Here is a 14,769-nt window from a genome sequence, read left to right as displayed (position 1 = left end):
TCATGGGATAAGTGGAGTTGGGTGGAAGAAACCATAGGAAATGCTGTCAGTCATGGGCAGTGTGGGCAGATGACCCAGGGGAGAAGGAGGTTGCCCACACATGCCAGGCCTGACAAGCCAGAGTCTGCTGGCCACTTTGAACCAGGGGGCCCTGAGGGCCTAGTTCACAGTCGGCACCTCAGACCAGACAGATTTTACAAACGAAATAATCAAGAGACGTGGACATGAAGTGCAACCCATTCCTACAAGTCCAGGCCACAGGCTCCCAAGAGATCCAGTGTGGCCTTTCAATTCGCCTACCAATAATTATGCAGCTACAGTGCCAAGCGAAACAGCCATGCAGCTTTCACGTGACCTAGCAAGTGACACGGAGAAGGCAATGGCACCCCACTCCAGTGTTCTTGCCTGGAGAATCCCAGGGATGGGGGAGCCCGGTGGGCTGCTGTCCATGGGGTCACACAGAGTCGGACACGACTAAAGCGACTTAGCAGCAGCACAGCAGCAGCAAGTGACAGGGCTTGCAAAAAAGCCACTTCCTCCCACAGGGGCCTGTGTTGTCCCTCAGAAGCCACAGAGACTTCTCTGCCCTGCACCACATTCAACACCAATGATGAGAGGATGCCCCTTGGTCTCAGAGGCCAGAGACGTGCTCCAAGAACAGCAGCCGGCCCTGCCAAGGGGCTCTTTCAGGGTGAGGAGAGCAGTGTAGACACAGAGCTTAGCCACACACTTCCCCCAAGGGTAAATGCCAAGACCACCCATGCTGGTGGGGCCTCAGGCCACGGTCACTGCCCTTCACAGACATGGGACTGCTGCTGCTGTTGCTAAGTCGCTTCAGTTGTGTCCGACTTTGTGTGACCCCATAGATGGCAGCCCACCAGGCTTCCCTGTCCCTGGGACTAGCAGGACCCCATCTCTGGAATGCTTTTCTCCTTCTTCTCTTTCCACCCACGAGTTGTCCATGTAAAGGACTAATTCTTCCATCAACTCCAAGAGTAAGAAAGTGTGTTCTGTAACAACCCATCTGATGAGACCGAGGGGCCTGCTAGAGGTAGGAGATGCAGCCCAACTCTCAGGGGGTCTGTAGTCTACCTGACTTGGAGGAACTTCCTTTAGCCTATTTTAACAGAACTGGCTGACAATTCCAGATAAACAATAAGAATCACTAAGCCAAAGAAGGTCCTCCATTCTTCTTACCCATGCCTCCTGCTTCCTCTGCAAAAAAAGTTAAAAGCAAGTTCACTGAAGCTAGGCCTTGAGTTACAAGTGTAAGCTGTAAATCCATCAACAGACAACACTGGCAAGGGAGAGCAATGGGCTCGTGGTAAATGAGATGGGCACACTGCTTCCCACGTCCTTTTACTGGAATGATCTCTTTAGAATTGAAGGACTCACTGCACACTCTCTCATCTGATTCTCCCCCCAAACCTACACAAAACCAGAGAAGAGATTCTCCTCTTGGGGGGCCACTTGGGACTGTGCCCAAGGTCACACAGCCTGTCACATTGTCCAAGTCAGCTAGCAACTCAACCATCTTCTTATCTACTCAGGGATGATTCTTTTCAAGAGATAGCATGATATTATTTAAAAGACTGGCAAAACATACTCCATTTTAAGAAGAAAAAGCGTGCAACTAGAGATTATCATACTAAGTAAAGTAAGTCAGAAAGACAAAGACAAATACCATATGATATCACTTATACATGGAATCTAAGATATGATACAAATGAACCTATCTATGAAACAGAAATAGAATCACAGAAATAGAGAACAGACTAATGGTTGCCAAGCAGAAGGGGGTTGGGTGATGAATGAGTTGGGAGGCAGAAGTTAACAGATGCAAACCATTATATTTAGACTGGATAAACAATAAGGTCCTATTATAATAGCAGATATATTAAATATCCTATGATAAACCATAATGGAAAAAGAATATAAAAAAGAATGTGTATATACATAAGTATATGTGTGTGTGTATATATATATATAATTGAATCACTTTGCTGTACAGCAGTAATTAACATTGTAAATTAATATATTTCAATTAATAAATAAAAAGAAAAAGTGAACAATATATATATTGGATGCTGGACAATTCCTTTTAATGCATGAAAAATTACACATGCAAATATGTTGCCTCATATTTTGATAATATACATATTCCCAAAGCTTCAAATCATCATTACAAGAAGTGTGGGGAAATGGATTGGAACCATGGTCTTTGGACCCCCAAGATAAAAGGATACTGACTCAGTCTTGGGGGTTAGGGTGGCCTTCTTGGAAGGAGGCACATCACATCCCAGGATGTGGTCCATCGTGGGGTCTCTTCCACAGTCCTGCCAGGCCAGCCCTGAGCATACTCTAATATCTGAGGAGCCCCACATCATAGGCAACTTCTAATATGGAACCAGAGAGATGATCTGAGTAAACCATGGGTGTGTCAGCCTCAGGGGCAGCAGAATTGGGGGGCCTTCACAGCAGTAGCAAGGCTCAAGTTGGCAGGGGCAACACCAGGACATCTGCTCCTACACTCATCTCAGCAACTGAGAGACTGAATCTCAAGGAGGGTGAGTGGTCCATTCACACCCATCCCTAGCATCGTGAGAAACTGCTGATTTAATAAAACAATTGAATGAAACACTGAGCAGAAAAGAAAAAGAATTTCAGAGGTATGCCTTTGTATTTTGTAAAACTTATACTGCATTTTATGCATGCATATTCACTCAGACATCAAATATCCATCACATTTATAAGGAAAACTATGGAAGGATAAACTAAGCTCAAACAAATATTTCCTTGCAAGGAGAAAGGTGAGATCCTTCAAACCCAGAAAATGAGTTTATTTTATCCCTAACTGCAAGAGACATGTATTTAGAACTTGCATTGGCATGAATGTACATTTGACTTCTAAGAATGTCAGATGGTGGACAGAAGAAATCTAATAGCAAGCACTAGGGGTTTGTGGAATCCTGCAGCTTCACTAGATAAGGCCTTGGAGACATGGAGGTTAACTTTCTCCTTTTCTCACGAGTGGCCTAGAGCATGACACGGAGAAGGCAATGGCACCCCACTCCAGTACTCTTGCCTGGAAAATCCCATGGACGGAGGAGCCTCATAGGCTGCAGTCCATGGGGTTGCTAAGAGTCGGGCACGACTGAGCGACTTCACTTTCACTTTTCACTTTCATGCATTGGAGAAGGAAATGGCAACCCACTCCAGTATTCTTGCCTGGAGAATCCCAGGGACAGGGGAGCCTGGTGGGCTGCTGTCTATGGGATCACACAGAGTCGGACACGACTGAAGCGACTTAGCAGCAGCAGCAACAGCAGCAGCAGAGCATGACAGGGCCATGCCTCATTCAGGGTGGTGGGTTGTGGCTAATGCAGAAGGAAAAGTAAGGTCTACTCTCTCCTAATCCCTGCCTTGACCACAGCCCACACACCCCCAGCTCCAAAAGAAATACCATGTGTAAACCAGCCAGCTAAACACACCTCCAAAACATGGGTAGGTAAAAATGGCAGCATCAACCTCTCATTTTCAGAATTTTAATGACTTGTTTTCAACCCATGTACTCATTCTGTTACTATGAATGGCAAGGAGCTTCATCCCCAAAACGAGAGGGCAGCTTCTCCCTGACTGGCTCTGTCACATCTGTGTTAAAGTCATCTTCTTCTTGGTCAGACACACAGACTGCTCGGGGGATGCAGCAGTCTATCAAGGGCAAATGAAACTCTGCTTCCAAGTTTCCAAGGGTAAAATATTTTCAAATTAGATATACCATAAAAAGGAACCAGCATGTTTTGCTTCCTTTTAAAAGCCTGTGGATCTCAGGATTCCCTCTTGCGTAGGATATCCTGTGGTCATCCTCAGGGATGGACAGCTTCCAAAAGGATCAGGTGCCACCTGTCTTTAATTGAGTGGCACTTCCCCTATAGCCATTTAAAATGCTCCAAGAGAAGCACAAAGCTGGAAAACTTTTTCCTTTTACCTCTCTAAAATCAACAGTTCAATTCTACAAAGCATTTTGACAGAATAAGAAGTATAAAGAATTATCCAGTCATAGCATTTGGATAGGTGTCCAGTAAAAGATCTATTCCCTTCAAGGTATTATCTCTCCCTTCAGCATGTGGGCTCTACAAGGAACTTGAGGAAGTCACCATATAACTAGAAACACTGATGATCATCCAAGCTTTGAGACACAACCCTCCCAGCTTGGCAAGATGACCCTCCCGGCAGGAGCTCAGCTCTCCAGACTCACCAGGAACTTTCTGATGAATAACATGGCACACACTTAAAATCAGATTAAGCACACTAAAGTGAAAAGCACAGTTGCTTCTTTTCTCCCATTTTCATTTTCTTCAGGTAAAAACACATACAGGGATTAAACATTTGCTTTTCTTCATCTGAGAAACCCTGAGCCAATAATGTTGGCAAGGCCAGCAAATAAACCCCCTGAGAGGTGCTACTGACACAGAGTCCTGGGGTTTAAGTCAATAGTTGTCAAACCCAAGAGAAAATATTGTTGGGGGATGGGAGACACATCCACTGGCTGTCCTGGTTGGCACCATCATGCCCTCTCCAGGACCAAGATATAGGCAGGGATTTCTGTGAGGCCAAGTCGCTCCTCTCCAAGCCAACACTCTCCCTTCTGCTGTCTGAGGAGGCACTGAATCTTCTGACTGGGACCAACCATCACTCTCCAAAGACATGGAGCCATTAAAGCTGCCCCATGGAGGGAGACCCATTCTAGAAGCCGCAACCTCTGGCTATTTAAAGCATATCCTTCCTTCAGTGTCCATCCCTTGGGCGATAGGCACACAGAGATGTGGGGCTCACAGGTATGCACCCCTAGTTTGGGGATCCTCCATACTTTTCAAGGTGGCTCAGGTAAAGGCCTGCCAAGATGCATTTAGCACGCCCCCTGCTGGCCCCTCGGGAGCTGACTCAGCCTTTATCTTTTGGGCCTAAGACAAGAATTAAATGACCTTAACATCCAAAGGAAACAAGAAGAAAAGCCAAGGCAATCTTGGCTTTTTAGAATCGGATGTGATACTCTAAGTATGAAAGGGGCATGAAAAGGCTTTAAAGTGAGGGATTTTGAAATGTTTTAGGAAACCAGTGGCTAATATCTCAACATTTAGTGAAAACACTTGCTTTGTATTATCAAAAGTACTACAGTGAGTTAAATTAAAAAAAAAAAAAAAATTACAATGAATACTTTCACAGGTCTACAGGTGGGGGAAAAAAAAAGGATATGTGGCCAGAGTGGTTTCACAAACTCAATTTCTAAAGAGTTCATAGCTCAGAGACTTAAAAGCCAATTTTCACACACTTGAGGCTACTTCAATTATAGAAAAAAATCTCAGCAATGACTTAGAAGGTCGATTTCTAAAATAACCGTATGCAGTGGGGGCAAAGTTGCTGAAAAGATGTATATTTAAAGTCAGTTCTGCTATAAGGCTTCCTGTCTCAGGCAGCCTTGCCACTGTGAATAAATCTGGCACCTTTAGGCTGTGACAGGCCATGCGCACGTGGCTGCTTCAGACGGACATGCCACTCTCCTTCTCCACAGGGGAGAACAGACAATTCAGCTTTCCCGCAGAAAAGGGGAAAGCTAGCCTTTCCCAGGGCTAGGGGCCTCACACAGGACCCAGGCTGAGACCCACATGAGGCAAGACTCTGTAATGCAATGGTTTCCATCCACTGCCACCCTGAATGCCAAGCCTAAGGTGATGCTCTACTTCCGGTTTTCTTCCCACCAATCCAAGGTTTTTGAAAGCTTACCCTCCTGACCGGACTCAAACTTTTGCATGGCCTGTGGTATTAAATTCTTTACAGACCCAATATGATCACACTAATAATTTAAGGTATGCTTCTTTGCACCAATTAGGAAGTCATTAATTATTAAATACACAAATGTCAATATTTTTGTCCCTCACTGAATATCCTTTCAATATGCTAGGCTTCAGTAGAAGTGCAGACTGTCTTGGGAACTTGCTTACTTCTGTTCCCATCACAGTCCATACTAATGGAACACTTACACACACAATAATGCTGGCACTCTGCTCCCATTTATGGGGAGAAATTTCCCCAGAACTTTGTGTGCCATGCAGGTTAAGTCCCAGCCTCTGCACTCTCTCAACTCTCTTCAGGTGTTAAACTAGCCCTGGAGGCTGGTGGGCCACACAGCTGCTACAGGAAAGGCAGGGAGGGCCCCAGAGAAGCTGTCACCCCTTTCTCCAGAGCAGACTGCTCCCAGGCCCATCATGGTGGGGAGTCCTGGAGGAGGTGGTGATGGAGAGCTAGAAGACCAGCAGATTTTCCTGAAGCAATCAGGGCCTGTGAAGATATAGGCCACACTGTCTACCTTTTCTGAACACATCATCTGCCACCTCAAATACAATGTCTTTTAATTTTTCTCATCTTATAGCTCACTTTCAGTTATAAAGATAAAGCCGGGTAATAGCCACTGAAGTGTCATGCGTGACTTTCCCCTGGATGCTTGTGATATGGATGGAGTGATTCCCGGATCTGTGAGGATCTAACAAGTTTCCCTTCAGCCTCTCTTGAATCTACTCATTCTCAAGCCAAGAAATAAAAACAAAAACCGTTTTCACCTGTGTAAGGTTGGTGAGTTCACAGAGCAAAGACAAATCTATTTTGTAGCAAAGATTCTCAAAGGGCTGCAATAGCTTCACTGGAGGAGGGTGCACTTGGGCGGTTGTGTCCAATGAAGGAAAGTTTTTGTTAATGATGACATCACTGACATCTCCCGAATTTAAAGGAGCACTTAAAGCACAGCAAATGCGATTTTACCCCCTCCAGTGAAAAGATGCCAGGGAAGGCCTCCAGGTTCACAGCCAAATTGCATTAGCCGCTCGCCCACTGTCCAGCCAGACCCAGAGGAACGAGCGAGCGGCGCACCGGGCCGCGGTGGCCCACGCAGCCACGGCCCGGGCACCCGGCCGGCGGCCTCACGCGATGCTGCCGGGCCGTGCCTGGGAGTCCTCCGGCGCCCCGGGACCCCAGTGCGCCCAACGGACCGAGGAGCCGGTGTCCCCGAGCCCGTCATCACGTTCCAGTGCAGACGGCTCCGGGGCCCGAAGGAGACACCGTCCGCGACCCAGCGGGAGCGCCGCACCCTGCCCGGAGACGCGCGCCGCGTCGGGATAGGGCCGGTGGCCGAGGCGCCCGCGGGGTCCAGAGCCGAGCCCGCAATGCAGACGCGCCGGCGAGCCCCGCGCTGTGCCCGCGACCCCCGCGCCCCAGACCCGGGGCCGCCCGGCCTCTGCGCCCACCTGCTCCGTCACGAAGCTGCGGAGGCACCCAACGCAGCACTGGGACGGATAGCGCACCTGCCGGGCCCGCTGCCCCGGCCCCACTGCCGCCGGCAGCACCGCGGCCAGCGCCGTCTCACCTGCCGCGCCGCTCCGCTCAGTCAGCCCGCAGCGCCGCAGTAGCTGCTACCCGACTTCCATTTTCTCTGGCTTTAAGGAAAACCGGATCAGCTGTTTCTCGCGCTCCGGCTCCGCGGCCCCCTACCCAGCTGCCGCTCGCTGTCCGGGGGCCTCTCCTCCCCCGCCTCCTCCCGCGCTCTGCTCCGCCCCTCGCGCCCCTCCGCTCCGCCCGCGGCCGCGCGCTGTGCCCGCCTCTCCGCTCCGCCCGCGGCCGCGCGCGCCCCCTGACGTCACCGGCCTCTGCCTCGCCTCTCCTTCGCCCCGCGTGGACGTGCGCGCGCCCCACCTCCGCCCCGCCCCCGCCCCGCCGGCCGGCTCCGAGAGCGCGTGCTCGCAGCCGCCACCCGCGGCTAGACCCGGTCTCTGGGGAGAACACCGGACACCCCTCGCGGGCGTTCAGACGCCCGCCTTCCCAGGCGCCTGCGCTCGCTCTTCCAGGTGCCCCTTGGTACCTGCCTCAGAAACTGCAAAAGACACTGCTGAAATAACCTGCCTTTGCCCGTCTGCCTGCCTCACACTGTTTGCGCCCACCTTTATCTTTTCTTGCTTTCTGCTCACACTTTCTTTTTCAGGATCTCAAACTTTCTCCCATCCATCCTGTCTCGGCTCTTCTGCCAAGCCCTGCTTTGGGGCCAGTGCATCACATCTCATCTGAAGTTGCTCCCTTAGCTTTTTAAACCGATATTCTGACTTTTCTCCCTTTCTTACCTTCCTCTTAAAAGTATTTTCACACCACGACTTGGAACTGTTCCTTTCTCTGATGCCAAGGCGGGCCCACAGCTTACTGCCCACTTTCGTATCACCCTCTCAATGTAGCTATGCCCGGTTCTTCCAAATAATACCATATGTTAAAGGTTACTAGTACTAGAGACATTACTTTGCCTACAAAAGTCCTGGTTTTTCCAGTATTCGCGTTCAAGATGTGAGAGTTGGACCATAAAGAAGGCCAAAGAATTGATGCTTTGGAACCGTGGTGTTGGAGAAAACTCTTGAGAGTCCTTTGGACTGCAAGGAGATCAAACCAGTCAATCCCAAAGGAATCCTGAATATGCCTTGGAAGGACTGAGGCTGAAACTGAAGCTTCAATACTTCGGCCACCTGATGCTAAGAGCTGACTCACTGGAAAAGACCCTGATGCTGGGAAAGATTGAAGGCAGGAGGAGAAGGGGCTGACAGAGGATGAGATGTTTGGATAGCATCACCGACTCAATGGAGGTGAGTTTGAGCAAACTCCAGGAGATAGTGAAGGACAGGGAAACCTGGCATGCAGCAGTCCATGGGGTCGCAGAATCAGACTCAACTGATCGACTGAGGGACAAGAAGTACTGTTCTCATGCATTTCTTAACAATCCTTTCGCTCTTGGTTTAGGATTTCTTGCTTGCTTTTTAAACGTTATGTATATGCTTAGTCTCAGCAGACTCCATGGACTGTAGCCCATCAGGTTCCTCTGCCCATAGAATTTTAGAGGCAAGAGTACTGGAGTGGGTTGCCATTTCCTACACCAGGGAGGTGTACCTATACCGGGGAGTTATATATACACCATATGTGTATATATGTGAATTACTAAATATATATCATTTTAGTAGTTTATTTGACTTATTAAATACAGTAGAATGGATCTTTTGGATATACAGCCCTGTAAGTTTGGATTACTGTAACCACCATCACAATTAAGATACATAACCCCAAGAACTCCCACTTGTTGCTGTTTTATAGCCACACCCTTTCCAAACCCTAATATGTTCAGACATATGGCAACCACTGATATGTTCTGCATTGTCTCCATTGCTGTAGCGTGTCTTTTCAAGAATGTTATACACACAGAATTATGCAACGTGCAGCATTTTATAACTGACTTTATTCATTCATCATCATGGCTTTGAGATTCACCCACGTTTATCAATAGTTCTTTTTATTATTGGGTATTGTTGTTCAATTGCTAAGTTGTGTCTGACTCTTTGTGACCCCACAGACTGTAGCACAGCACGCCAGACTCCTCTGTCCTCCACTATCTCCTTGAGATTGCTCAAATTCATGTCCATTGAGTCAGTGATGCTATCTAACCATCTCATCCTCTGTTGCCTCCTTTTTCTTTTGCTTTCAACCTTTCTCAGCATCAGGGTCTTTTCCAATGAGTCAACTCTTCACATCACGTGGCCAAAGTATTGGAGCGTCAGCTTCAGCATCAGTCCTTCCAAAGAATATTCAGGGTTGATTTCCTTTAGGATTGACTGGTAGATCTCCTTGCTGTCCAAGGGACTCTAGAGCATTTTCCAGCACCACAATTCTAAAGCATCAATTCTTTGGCGCTCAGCCTTCTTTATGGACCAAGTCTCACTTCCATACATGACTACTGAAAAAAAAAAACATAGCTTTGACTATACAGACTTTTGTCAGCAAAGTGATGTCTCTGCTTTTTAAAATGCTGTGTAGGTTTGTCATAGCTTTTCTTCTAAGGAGCAAGTGTCTTAATTTTATGGCTACAGTCACCTTCTGCATTTGTATGTTTTTTTGGTTTATTCATCCACTGAAGGTTTTCAGTTTGGAGTGACTGTAAATAGGTGTTCTATTGATACAAAGAGTTGCATGCAGAGTTTTTCATGGACAAGTTCTCAAATTAGTTGGGTAAATACCTTGGAGTACTAATGCTAGGTCTTTTGGTAAACTTGCTTATCATTATAGAAACACTAAAAACAGTTTTCCAGAGTATTTATACCATTTCTATAACCACCAGCAATATATGAGAGTCCCACTTACCTGCATCCTTGCCAACACTTGATATTTACTATATATTAGGCATTCTCATAGGTGTGAAGAAATTTAATTGTTGCTTTAATATTAAGTTCCCTAATGAAAAATAATGTGTGGCATTGTTTCACTTGCTTATTTGCTACTGGTTTATCTTCTTTGGTGACACGTTTGTTCATATCTTTTGCCAATTTTTAAATTATTTTTCTTATTGTTGAGTTTTAAGAGTTCTTTGCATATACTGGATAGAAGTAATTTGGTGGTGCAAGTGGTAAAGAACCGGCCTGCCAATGCAGGAGACTAAGAGACGAAGGTTCGATCCCTGGATGGGAAAGATCTCCTGGAGAAGGGCATGGCAATCCATTCCAGTATACTTGCCTGGAGAATCCTATGGACAGAGGATCCTGGCAGGCTAAGGTCCACGTGATGTGCTTAGTAACTCAGTTGTTTCTGACTTCTTTGAGACTCCATGGACTGTAGCCCGCCAGACTCCTCTGTCCATAGGGATTCTCCAGGCAAAAATACTGGAGTGGGTTGCCATGCCCTCCTCCAGGGGATCTTCCCAATCCAGAGATCGAACCCAGGTCTCCCACAATGCAGGTGAATTCTTTGCCATCTGAGCCACCAGAGAAGCCCATAGGGTCACAAAATGTCAAACACAACTAAAGTGACTTAGCATGCATGCTAATATAGAGCTTGTTGAGTTTTTTCTTTCCTGTTTTCCATTTAATGCCGTAAGTTTTTCTCTAGACACAGGTTTTCTGTATACAACAAATTGTGATAAATTGTATTTCCAGTTTTGTTTAATTCAATACATTTTAATTAAACTTGAGAATTCCTCTCTGAGGCAAATGTTTTTAGAAATGTATTGTTTAGTTTCCAAATAATTATAGAGATTTTCAGCTACTTTTCTGTTTCTGATTTCTAGGTTAATTCAATTGTGGTCTAAGAGCATACTATGTATGATTTCTACTTTTCTGTAATTTGATAAGGTGTGTTTTATGGCCCACAATGAGAATGTATATTATGCTGTCCTTGGATAGAGTATTTGTAAATGTCACTTAGATAAAGGTGATTGATTGATGTTGTTCAGGCCAACAATGTCCCTATTGATTTTCTACCTATTTGAGCTATCAATTTTTGAAAGAGAACTTTTGAAATCTCTAATTGTAGTAGTGTGTTAGTCCATTTCATTTAGCAGGTTTATCAGTTTTTGCTTCACATATTTTGATGCTTTGTTGTTAGATACAAGCACATGTAGGATTATTGTGTCTTCTTGGAGAATGGGTCTCTTTGTGATTGTACAGTTCCCCTCACCTTTACCTAATACTGTCACTTCAAGTCTGTTTTGTCTGAAATTAATTTAGCTACTCTATTTTTTGATTAGGGCTGGCATGGTATCTTTCTTCACACCTTAACCTTTAACCAAACAGATTATGGTTTAATGTGGGCTTCTTATAGACAAAATAGAGTGGTATCTTGTTTTATTATCCATTTTGGCAACATCTGTCTTTTAATTCTGGAGAAGGCAATGGCAACCCACTCCAGTACTCTTGCCTGGAAAATCTGGTAGGAGGAGCCTGGTAGGCTGCAGTCCATGGGGTCACTAAGAGTAGAAAACCACTGACTGACTTCACCTTCACTTTTCACTTTCATGCATTGGAGAAGGAAATGGCAACCCACTCCAGTGTTCTTGCCTGGAGAATCCCAGGGACGGGGGAGCCTGGTGGGCTGCCGTCTATGGGGTCGCACAGAGTCGGACACGACTGAAGCGACTTAGCAGCAGCAGTCTTTTAATTCATGTGCTAAACTATTCATATTTAACATAGTTATTGACAAATTTGGGTTAATATAAACCATGTTTGTAACAATTTTTTACTTGTTGCCTGTGGCTTATTTTTCTACCCTCTTTGGTTTTCATTGAGCATTTTATATGACTCGACTTTATCTGTTCTCTTAGAGTATCAATTATACCTCTTTGAAGAATTTTTAGTTATTTTTCTCGTTGTTTTTAACTAATTTATGTACACTGTCCAATAATACTATTCAGTGTCACATGTAGTATAGACATCTTATAACCATGTGTTCCCAATCCCCCCCTCCTCATTCCTTGTGATGTTGTCATTCACTCGCTTAACCATGTGTGTAATTTCCTCTACTTCTAATATTCCTGTAAACAAACAACTATCTTTTAGATCAATCAAGAATAAAACAAATTAAAAATTTTATTCTACTTTCATTAATTCTTTCTCCAATACTCTTGCCATCTTTTTGTAGATCCAAGTTTCTGATTTGTTTCATCTTCCTTCTGTCTGAAAAAAAATCTTTTAACATTTCCTGAAGGATAGATCTGCTGGTGAATAGTCTCAGCTTCTCTTTGCCTGAGAAAGTCTTAAATGTCTTCTTCCCTTTTTAATTGAAGTATAGTTGACTTACAGTATTATATTGGGTTCAGGTTATTTATTTATTTTGACTGTGCTAGGTTCACTACTGCACAGACTTGTCTCTGCTTGTGGAGCAGTCTACTCTCTAGCAGTAATATATTGGGTTCAGGTTATTTATTTATTTTGACTGTGCTAGGTCTTCACTACTGCGCAGACTTGTCTCTGCTTGTGGAGCAGTCTACTCTCTAGCTGTGTGCAGGCTTCTCATTGTGGTGGCTTCTCTTGTTGAGGAGTACAGGCTCCAGGGCACAGAAGCTTCAGTAGGTGCAGCATGTGACCTTAGTATTTGCAACCTTGGGTTTCTAGAGCAGAGGCTCAATAGATGAGACTACAGGCTTAGTTGTTCTACGGCATGTGGGATCTTTCCAGATCAGGGATTGAACCTTTGTCTCCTGCATTGACTGGTGGATTCTTTACAACTGAGCCACGAGGGAAGCCCTAGGTTCAGGTTTAAAACATAGTGATTCAGTACTTTAATAGATTATATAACATACAAAGTTATTACAAAATATTGACTATATTCCCTGTGCTGTATGTTACATCCTTATAACTTACTTATTTTATAACTGGTAGTTATAATAACTTCTTAATCCCCTTCATTTATTTTGTTCCTCCCCATTCATCTCTGTTTTGGTAACCACTAGTTCATTCTCAGCATCTGTGAGTCTGTTTTTGTTTTGTTGTATTTGATCACTTATTTTATTTCATTTTTTAGAGTCCACATATAAGGGAAAACATACAGTATTTGTCTTTCTCTGTCTGATTTATTTCACTAAGTATAATACGTTATATGTTCATCTATATTGTTGTAAATGTTAAGATCTCATTCTTTGTGTTATATATAATGGAATATTACTTGACCATAAAAGGAATGTATATATATCTCACATCTTCTTTATCTATTCATCTATCAGTGGACACTTAGTTTGCTTCCATATCTTGGTTATTGTAAATAATGCTGCTATAAACATTGGGGTGCATATATCTTTTTGAATGAGTGTTTTATTTTTCTTCAGACAGACACCCAAGAGTGGAATTGCTGGATAGTATGGGCAGTTTAGTTCAGTCACTCAGTCGTGTCCAACTCTTTGCATCCCCATGGACTGCAGCACTCCAGGCTTACCTGTCCATCACCAACTCCAGGAGCTTGCTCAAATTCATGTCCATTGAGTCAGTGATGCCATCTGACCATTTCATCCTCTGTCGTCCACTTCTCCTGCTTTCAATCTTTCCCAGCATCAGGGTCTTTTCCAATGAGTCAGTTCTTTGCATCAGGTGGCCAAAGTGTTGGAGTTTCAGCTTCAGCATCAGTCCTTCCAATGAATATTCAGGACTGATTTCCTTGTGGATTGACTGGTTTGATCTCCTTGCAGTCCAAGGGACTCTCAAGAGTCTTCTCCAACACCACAGTTCAAAAGCATCAATTCTTTGGCACTCAGCTGTCTTTATAGTCTAACTCTCACATCCATACATGACTACTGGAAAAGCCATAGCTTTGACCAGACAGACCTTTGTCAGGAAAGTAATGTCGCTGCTTTTCAAGATGCTGTCTAGGTTGGTCATAGCTTTTCTTCCAAGGACCAAGCATCTTTTAATTTCATGGCTGCAGTCAGCATCTGCAGTGATTTTGGAGCCCAAGAAAATAAAGTCTCTCACTGTTTCCATTGTTTCCCCATCTATTTGCCATGAAGTGATGGGACCGGATGCCATGATCTTAGTTTTTTGAATGTTCAGTTTCAAGCCAACTTTTTCATTCTCCTCTTTCACTTTTATCAAGAGGCTCTTTAGTTCTTCTTTGCTTTCTGCCATAAGGGTGGTGTCATCTGTGTATCTGAGGTTATTGATATTTCTCCTGGCAATCTTGATTCCAGCTTGTGCTTCATCCAGCCTAGTGTTTTGCGTGATGGATAGTATGGTATGTTATGGTAGTTATAGTCTTAATTTTTAATGAACCTCCATACTGTTCTCCACAGTGGCTACACCAATTTATATTCCCACCAACAGTGTACTGGGATTCCCTCTCTTCATATCCTTGTCAACATATGTTATTTCTTGTCTTTATGATGATAGCCATTCTGACAGGTGTAGTGTGTTCTTCTTCACCTTTGAAGGATATTTT

General features: G+C 44.7%; 1 protein-coding gene across 1 annotated transcript in view; it reads right to left on the bottom strand.

The window, feature by feature from the left end:
• The window catches only part of OTUD7A (OTU deubiquitinase 7A), a 404,670-nt gene extending 397,165 nt beyond the window's left edge, over positions 1–7,505 (bottom strand). Inside the window, exon 1 of the mRNA XM_005221993.5 lies at positions 7,418–7,505. The gene's annotated coding sequence lies outside the window, so the exon portion shown is untranslated. The remainder of the gene's footprint in view (positions 1–7,417) is intronic.
• Positions 7,506–14,769: the final 7,264 nt, after the last annotated feature.

The sequence above is a fragment of the Bos taurus genome, chromosome 21, assembly GCF_002263795.3.
Source record: "Bos taurus isolate L1 Dominette 01449 registration number 42190680 breed Hereford chromosome 21, ARS-UCD2.0, whole genome shotgun sequence".
Taxonomy (NCBI): Eukaryota; Metazoa; Chordata; class Mammalia; order Artiodactyla; family Bovidae; genus Bos; species Bos taurus.
The sequence above is the reverse complement of the archived record's forward strand: the minus strand, read 5'-3'. Positions and strand labels throughout refer to the sequence as shown.